The sequence below is a fragment of the Salminus brasiliensis genome, chromosome 21 (genome assembly GCF_030463535.1).
Source record: "Salminus brasiliensis chromosome 21, fSalBra1.hap2, whole genome shotgun sequence".
Classification (NCBI taxonomy): domain Eukaryota; kingdom Metazoa; phylum Chordata; class Actinopteri; order Characiformes; family Bryconidae; genus Salminus; species Salminus brasiliensis.
The window spans coordinates 31,964,889-31,974,117 of record NC_132898.1 but is presented as its reverse complement, the minus strand read 5'-3'; positions in this window follow the sequence as shown (position 1 = coordinate 31,974,117).

The window sequence follows — 9,229 nt, the reverse complement described above, 5'->3', positions numbered from 1 at the left end:
TTTTTTCCTTCTTATGTAAAGCTGCTGTTTTGGAGATACATGGTTTTAATTGTACAGTGATGATACGCTACGCAGGCACCCAAGCTTAAATACTTTTTATTAGGCTTTTTTATTAATTTTATTACACAAAATCACACACAGTGCATCGCAGTATGTAAATGTCAGGTCAGTTTTGTCTATTTTAAGTTTTATCTATGACTTAAACCCTATAGTTTCTTCTGTACACTGTGTTTAACCTTGTAAAGTCACTATTTTGGAGATACATGTTTTTCATTGTACAGCAATGATCCGCTATGCATATATATATATCACACACAGCTCCCTGAGCTCATTTATTGACATTTAAGTTATTGGAATAGTCTTTGCCACTTAACAGTGTTTTCTTTACTATTTTATATCTAATAATATTTAACCAAATTGTGAACACAGACTCTACAGGGTTCTGGACTGAACTCTTCATATAGATAGATAGTTCAACAGGAACACACACAGACGGACGATTTGACAGATTTATCTTATAAAATGACCTTTTCTGACCGTGCACAGCTGCTAAAACTGTAGAAAACTGTTCTTAAATCTTTTATTTTTAGTTACTAGTTGATCACAGTTTGACCAAAGGAAAAAAGCAGCATATTTTGAGGCTGATGGTAATCATGGTGAAAAGCCTGATGGGGGATTTTCCTTTTTTATCATCTGATTCTAGGTGTTGAGTAACCTTGCTGCAGCGGCCGGAGCAGGAGATCCATCTGCGCTGGAAATGCAGCTTATAGCACAAAAAGCTATTTTTAGAGCGAGACGAGAAAGAGGAGAAAAGAAAGGAAAATGAGGTACAGGCTCTTAGAGTCATAATTCAAGCATCAATCACAGTTAATCTGCCGTAACCAATTAATTTCCTCAAGCCCTCATGATTCAAGTGGAAATCATCTTCAAGAGGGAGCTGTGCCCGCACGGTTCCTCCAGGGGGCAGCAAAGAGCCATGAACTTCCAGTGCAGCTCTCCCTGCTGCCTCCCAGCGCACACAGGCCCCATCTCATTTATTCCCTGTAACAATTACAGAAATAGAACTGCAATGCAATTAACCTATTTTTAAATACCATTTTATTAGGGCAGTTTATCCCAGATAAAGAGAGGCTTAAAATAGGACGAGGTGAGGAATAATTAGCATGTGCTCGCCTCCGCCTCACACACTTTTGCGCACACACACACACACGACGCATGCACGGTACATTCAGAGGTTCGGGCTGCTTTATTTAAACAAATCAATCTTAAAAAAAAACTCAGAGTCTTTGTGATGAAGAGGGAATTAATGCGCGTCAGATGCGTCTGCTAGTGATTAAAGTGACCCGAGGCGAGACCTCTCAATTACGACCAGAAACAAATACCACAAACACGCATCAGTTCGAGTCAAGGCCTCAGCGAGGCGAAATCTAATCCAATTATCACCATGTAGGAGCCTGCAGGCCTCGACGAGGAACGGACTCAGGCAGTCGTGATCTGGAGGGGCCAAACAATCTGCTGATAAGGATGCCTATGTGTACTGTCCAAATACTTTTGAGTTCCAGACAGCTCTCAGAAGGTACAGTGTGATCCAGATGGTCATGATTTAAAGCAGTATTAATTAACTAATTAGTACTTTTTGCTCCTGGGCTCCCCCTGCTGTTGGGGAGTGTAATTCACGTTTACTCTGCTGCAGACAATATGCAAATGAACGTGTTTTGAGCGCCCCCTCGTGGACAACTGTAGGTAAAGTAGTTAGAGAAGCATGTGGGCTGAGGCGGAAGGGTACCTCTACAGGATTTGACGCTAATATGACTTTACGCAGCTGTTCTGGAGAGAGGTTCTCCACCTGCAGCTCCATAGTGCACCAGCAGCCTTCAGTCGCCCATAACATATACTGGTAAGAGAGGTGGTTAACCAGCTCTCGACCAGCATAATGTGTTGCATTTGATTTTGGTCACGTTGGTCAACCATCATGGCCAAGCTTGGGCATACTGGTGGTCTTGTAGACCAGCTAAACCATCCCACTCAAACAAAAACCCACCCTATGCTGGTGAGGAGCTCAGCTGGTTGACCAGCCTGAACTGGTCTTGCTGGGGTATGACTGGTGCTCTCTATAAAAATGGTCAAAGACTCAAACTCAAGACTTCCAGATGACCGTGGCTGCTTCCCTATAGCTCATTTGCAAGCTTCAGCTGACAAGGCCTTCCTTAGTATCCATTATTTGTTAGCTAGCCTTGGAGCTCCCGTGTAAAACTAAAGAAGCGATGGCCCTCATATGCTCTCGACCCTCCACTCCAGTTAGACTCCAGCATTCTTCAGAGCAACACGTCTCAAACCGGGTCTCTGTCCTGCTGTTAGCCTCAGCATTTAATATGAAGCTCATGCTCACATTCTTCCTGCTGAAATGAGGTTTGGCTTCAAGCTGTGTTTAAAAACACGTATCTTACTACCAACAATGCAACGTGTGGTCCATTTGTCATCTGTCAAGCTGTTGAACAGACCCAGTAGAGCATGTGGTTTTCAGCCCTCCAGACTGGCTGTGCCTGCACTCACACACACACCCTTACACCCCAGGGCTGTTCTCTTTAGGACTAGCTTGTATAAGAATCTGTCAGCCTGTTTGTTTACTGATTTGTGGATGTTTTCAAAGTGAACTATAGTCAAAACTGTAGATTTTTAAATATTAAATTAAATATAAAAAACAAACTTGACAGCCTGGCCAAATCGAACCTTACTTACTGCATAAACTGGTTGACCAGCTAAGCTCTTGACCAGTATAGGGAATGTTTTTGGCTTGGATTGGCTTGGCTGGTCTACAAGCATTATCAACCTGACCAAGCTAGACAACCAACCAGTATGACCAAGCTTGATCATACTGGTTGACCAGCATAAACCAGTTGACCAGTTTGATAGTCATGGACAAATGATGCGATTTGACTGATGTCCAAAAGGGCATGATGATAGGGTCCCAGGCGAAGAGTGGTCCAGTAAACCTCTATAACGAACACCTTCCATCACCTAGAGATGCACCGATCCGATATTAGGATCAGATAGATATCGGTCCCAATATTGACAAAATTATCGGGTATCGGATAATTAGGCCGAGCCATTGAACCGATCCTTTCACTTTAATTGGTTGGTGCGAGACTAAATGCCCTAAATGTTTACATGTTTGAGCTAGTTACTTATTTAATCTCAGGTTCAGCTGCTAGATTTTATTTAGAATTATGCTAAATATTAAAAAATAAGATTAATTAGTTTGTGTGTTTGACAAAGTGAAGCTACTTATTTTCAGTTTTTGATACATTTGATGTATTTTAATATATTTTGACTCCTTTTTTATTTTGAATTTGGATGCTGTGTCAAGTCCTGTCCATTTATTTATATCTGTGTTAATTTGTTATATTTTGTTTTACAAAGTTAGTAAAGTAATGTTTAAGTCAAGCCTGATGCCTTAAGTCTCTCCTACATGGGGAGGTATATGTTTTATTAATTCAACAATGGTATTGGTATTGGTATCAAGTACATTTACATTTAAGGCATTTAGCAGATGCTCTTATCCAGAGCAAAGTGCTTTGCGAAGTGCTTTGCTGTTTACTTTGCTATTTACAGGTAGTTTGAATAGGCTAAAATTTAAAGATACCTCTAAGTTTAGACACTAGAGTATCGACCGATATATAAAGTTATGTATCTGTATCGGTATCGGAACTGAAAAAGCCGGATCGGTGCATCCCTACCATCACCTAATACAGTCCATGCCATGACCTCTCGCTAGTGTTAACTGAGCCAAGGGTGGCTTTTCCCACTATTAGAAAGGTGGTAATGATATTCTGATATGACTGTGTATGTTCACTGTCTCACAAAACACTTGTATGTTAATTTTTTTTTATTTTTTATAATGAATGGACCAATAGGAACTCTCCAAAAATGACCTCAAATCGTTTACCATTGAAGTTTAAGTACTATGTATGTATAGATTTCTGTATTTCTGACCCCATTGGCTGGGTTGTTCCTGTGATCTAGACCCACTAACCCTCTATCTAGGAGCTGTAGTACTCGAAAACTGACCAGCACTCAGCTCAGGTAGGCCACAAACATCCCAGGGTGATTGGTCGACTTTCACGCGGTCCAAATACACACATCACCTTCGTTTCACCTGCTTGGATTGAACACCCCCTCATCTGAGCTGTCCTGCCTGCCGCAAGGGTGCAGGGGTGCCCGTGGTCAGTGCTAAGTGTGTGCTGTCGGTGGTCTTTCAACCCTTTCTAAATCCCAGCCCGCTATTCTTCCCCTGCGGCGCTAGCTGTGATTTACGAGGCAGCGTCGTGCTCGGAGCAGATATGCATCTTCAGCACTCTAAGTTAAACAGCCCTTCTCGGGCTTAAATCAAGGCAATCCGCTTATTCCCACTCACACGTCCCTGTGTCTTTAAGCTTCCCCAGGCCTCAGCTCCGGCACAGCGCCATTCCCCCACTCCTGCTTTATGATGCTAATGGACTTCCATATCTAATAAATCCCTGTAGATTTGAGGAGCGGGAGATGTTATGGCTCGTTCACTAGAATCCAGCACTCCACCCGCCCCCCTTCCCCTCTTTCTCTCCTCATTCTTCAGCTCCCACTCCAGCACCTACCCTATTCTCTTCATCCTGGGTATGCAGAAGAACCGTCGGCCAAGCACAATTTGGTGGGTGTTTTGGAGCTAAAGCCAGTGAGAGAGAATGATCTTGTGTTAAAAGTTCAGATTCATCAACTTTGAAGGAACAAAAACAAGCAGAAAACACAAATTAAAATTTTCCTCCAGTTCCTCTGACCAATGAAGAAGAAGAAGGAGGAGGAGGAGGAATGGAAGAAGGAGCAGATATTAAGGACAGATGTTGGACCGTTTTGGATTTCCAACCTTTTTCCTAAAATGTGGTGGACTCCAGAGGTGGCTCTTGGTAGAACATCCATTTCCTGCTCAAGTCTTCTGCTTTACGCTTTCTTTAAATCAAACGCAAGGAAGTAAAGCAGTGGAACTGGAGCATTAGTCATTTCTCATTTAACTGGTTACCTGTGAAGATTGTTCAGTAGGGTGGGAGGATGGAAGAGCTCGAGCTCAATGCTGGCAGTGAATGTGCTTAGATGATGGTGGACTTGCAGCCTGTTCTGCACATGGTCATTACAGGCTAAAGGAATAGCCGACAGTGACCCTCTTTAGACCAAGGTTTAGATGTTCAGGGGAGATCAGACTTTATACAACAGTTAGTTCAGTTCTGTCAGTTTATCATAAGCTGATGACATGGTCCTAACTCTCACTCTCAGGTTGTTGGCAGTAAAGGTAGTATTATAACGGCCCCTATGATGGCTCATATGCTATGCATGGTTATGTCAGTGTTATGTAACAGGGTCTTTTCTGTCCTCTGGCGTTGATGAGTGCCTCACGTTGTCATGTCTTTTTACGTTGTATTCGATAGTATGGACCAGGACCAAACTCGGATGTCAGTTGGGCTGGAGTTCTGGGCAGCTTGGTGGCGGGTGCGTGAAGGGAAGCCCCTGGTGGCTGAGGTGAGTAGTAGAGAAGAAGGGAGCAGACGGGCGAGGGTGGGTGTGATGTTTGACACAAAGGTAAAGTATGTATGTGTGTGTGTGTGTGTATATACACACTTGACTTGACTGAGGAGGGTGGTTGTCTCCCAAAATGAAGTTATGTCATAACTCCACTCCTAAAACTGATAGGTCAAATAGGCCTGGTCCCGAAAGCTCTCAGTACTGTTCAGATCTGGTGCTTGTGCTCACTCCATCACTTGGTGAACAGTGTGGCATCTTCCATCGTCTTGATGGCTTGCCAGTTGGTTTTTCTCCAAAACAGAAGCAGTAGATCCCTTCAGACACGCCCAGAACAAACTTACCAAACTGAGCCATTCCTTTTTCTATATGTGGAAATCATGCTCATTAAATTCCTCACAAACTTCTCCAGTTGTAAAGTTGAAATGATGAAGCGAGCAGTTTGAGGTGGAAACGGACAAGAGCTAAGTAGTGATTCAGTTTCAGCTTCCGTTTCAAGTTTCTTCTCCTTTCATCGCCGTCCTCCTCTCCCGGCCCCACGGGTTCCTCTGGGATGGGTTACGTCATTGGGCAGCGTGTCCAGGGAGCAGGGGTTGAAAGGCTGCTGATTGAGCTAATTTCGCTCGTGGACACCAGAGCAAAGGAGGCCTCCCTTCATTCCTAATAGGCACACATCAAAATGAAGGGGGTGTAGGTATGTACGTGTGTGTGTGTGCGTGCAGAGGGTGGGTTGTAAAACTTGACACATCGGGACGGATTTATCTCTGGGTTTTTTAATTTTTTTTGGTCCAAAGCTGGTTTAAAAAAAAAAACTTTTATTAACACTGAGTGACATTGCGAAGTTCGTAAAGGTTTATGCATAATTGCCTTGTTTTAAAACTTCGGATATTGCTTATTGATCCTGGCCCCATCCATTAATGGGCCGTTCGTCACTCGCGCTTTTATGATCTCGTCTCGAAAGAATCGACAGCTCGTATTTCTGCCTTGACACGCGCCATCAGAACGGTGCGGCTCTCGGCGCGGAAGAAAGGGAAGGTTATGTATTCTTTATGGTGCTGTCCCCACTCCTCGCACATCCGTAATGATCAATAGTACCCTCTGCCCGGCAGCCGCGGCTTATTTTAATGAGGCAGGCAGAAGCAGGGTCCCTGTCCGTGCCAGAGCCCCTCAGAAAGAGAATAATAAAGTTGGAGAATTGACGTACGGCATATTGTGTCAAGGAGGTAAAAGGGATCTTTCTCCGTCTTTTTTTTTTCTTCCCCAAGAAAGGTCAGCGGCGCTCGGTGACAGCTTCCTCACAGGTACTTACCCTCATGTCTTCTTCTGCCCGCCGCACGCGACTTCTCCGCACTTTTCCACTTACATATTTAATACTTCTCTCAGTCCGCCATCAGAAGGAAGCCCAAATTGGCAGGGGTGAGAAAAGAGGGCAAATAAAATGATAAAATGTTCTCCTGCGCCGAGACGGACTGGCCTTTCATGCCTGTAAGGCTGGAGCTTGAGCTGTGAAAGAGAGCGAGAGCGAGCAAGCGAGCGAGAGACATAGCAATGACATTGTCCGATCTTTAGGATGCGCTCTTCCTTTCATCAGCCACAGATCAAAATTGGCTCTTAGGACGCGGCCCGTGACCCGCCTGGTGGCTCGCGAGGCCCCCTTTCTTCTTTCCAGCATAAGCCTAATTAAAGTAACACGGGATGGGAAATGATGAAATAAGAGGCCAATTTACCACGCGCCAAATGGGGAGATCAAATCAACTGGTGAGCAATTAATGGGCGCGCGATCGAGAATAAAAGAGCGGCTTCTGCCGCGACAGGGCCCTTTTAGTGCCGCACTCCGGCGCCATTAAGGATTAGCCTTAAGGTCGTATGAAACCAGGGGATGACCTTGGAGATTAGAGGCCCGCTTCACTCGTTCCCACCGCGCCCACTCTATCTCTGCATTACCAGTCTGAGTTACCCCAAAGGAGCAAGACTACCCTTCCGAGGGGGCCGCCGCAAAGGCTGGGATCCCTCCGCACCGCAGAGTTCTGCAATGCTCTCAAGTCCAGTGGTGGCATATCATTAAGTGAGGGAGGCAGAGTGAAACTTCAGAGAGCTTCGCATAATAGGACGGAGCAGTACGCTCTCGGAAATGGAGGATCTTAAATGATCATTTTACACATACATACGCCGAAAGCTCTTTATTTAGGCATTTACACTATGTGTCCAAATGTTTGTGGACACCCCTTCTAATGAATGCATTCAGCTATTATCTTTATCTGCCAATAGAATTTTCTTTTCTAGAACTTTCTGGCACAATGCTGCCTAATGCCAGAGGGGTATAAAGCCCCCCAGCATTGAGCTGCGGAGCAGTGGAAGGACAATGATGGTGGTGGAGCTCCATCCAGTACTTTTGGGATGAGTTGTGGTTGTGGTGGGTGGTGATCATCATCCAACATCCCTCACGCTCTTGTTGCTGAATGCAATCAAATTCTCACAGCAATTCTCCTCTAAAGTCTAATAGACAGCCTTCTTCCCTGGACAGTAGAGATAGTTACTCCAACAAAAGCAGGAGATTATACCCTTGATTCTGAAAGAAACAATGATTGTGCAGGTGTCCCAATACTTTTGTCCATATGGGAACGCTCTTAGAATGGTTCTGAACAAGGTTCTGAAATGGGTCTTGGGTTGGATGTATACTTCTATGAAACAGCTTTAGTTGGTGTAGAACCCTGATATTACATCACAGATATATCTCAATAATAATAATAATAATGATAATAAGGGTTCTTCAAAGATATGTCCGCTCCATGCCCGGCACCTCCGTTTTGGGGTGGCTCCAGTGATCCTGGAGGAACCCTGACCTGCTTGTGAACTAACACTAACATCTCTAGAAGGTCTTTTGAAGTAGATGATGTATAAGATTAGGTGAAGAAGACCAAGTACTGAAGGTCTGCACATCCAGAACTTTAATATACTGTAGAAATAAAGGTTCCTCAATGGTTCTTTGCTTGGATGTATGGTTAAAGGTGTCAAATCAGTTAGTAAAGAACTCTTCAATTATGTGAAGGTTCTTCACACTCCTGTATCTCATCAATGATGATGGTTATTTGAAAATCCATCAGTTGAACGGATCTTAAGTCTCTAGGGAAGTGATAGTGGTTCTCTTTATATGTAAAGAACCCTTCCTGGCACCTTCTAGCTTCTTTGGTTCATTGGTACTCAATATGCCCATACATGTCCCATCTCTGGAAATCCTTGGTAATTCGTGAGTTTTTGAATTAGTTTGAGGTGTTTGAGCAAGGAAAGCTCCAAAAAATGCCAGACGAAGGTTTTCCAGAGCATAACCACTGAAGATGAAGCAGTGCTGTGGAATGAAGAGCGCTGTCTACAGTGCAGGACAGTCCAGCCCTGCAAGGTTCTGCGTTCTGTAGAAAGGGCATTCATGCTCCAAAAAGTCTCCAGCTGTGTTTTTCCAGGCCCCTGTTCGGCCGGACGGACCTCCAAGCTAAATAAACTGGAATGTAGATCTGCGAGAATGGAATGGGGCATTTCATATAGCTTTCTTTATTCTTAAGCAAATGGTCCGGTCAGCAATGCTAATGGTGCTAATAATGAATGAAAACTAAACACCACCAATTAGCACTGTGAAAATGGCATCATGCTAATTGCTGGTGACCAGATTCCATCTGTTATTTGCAACATT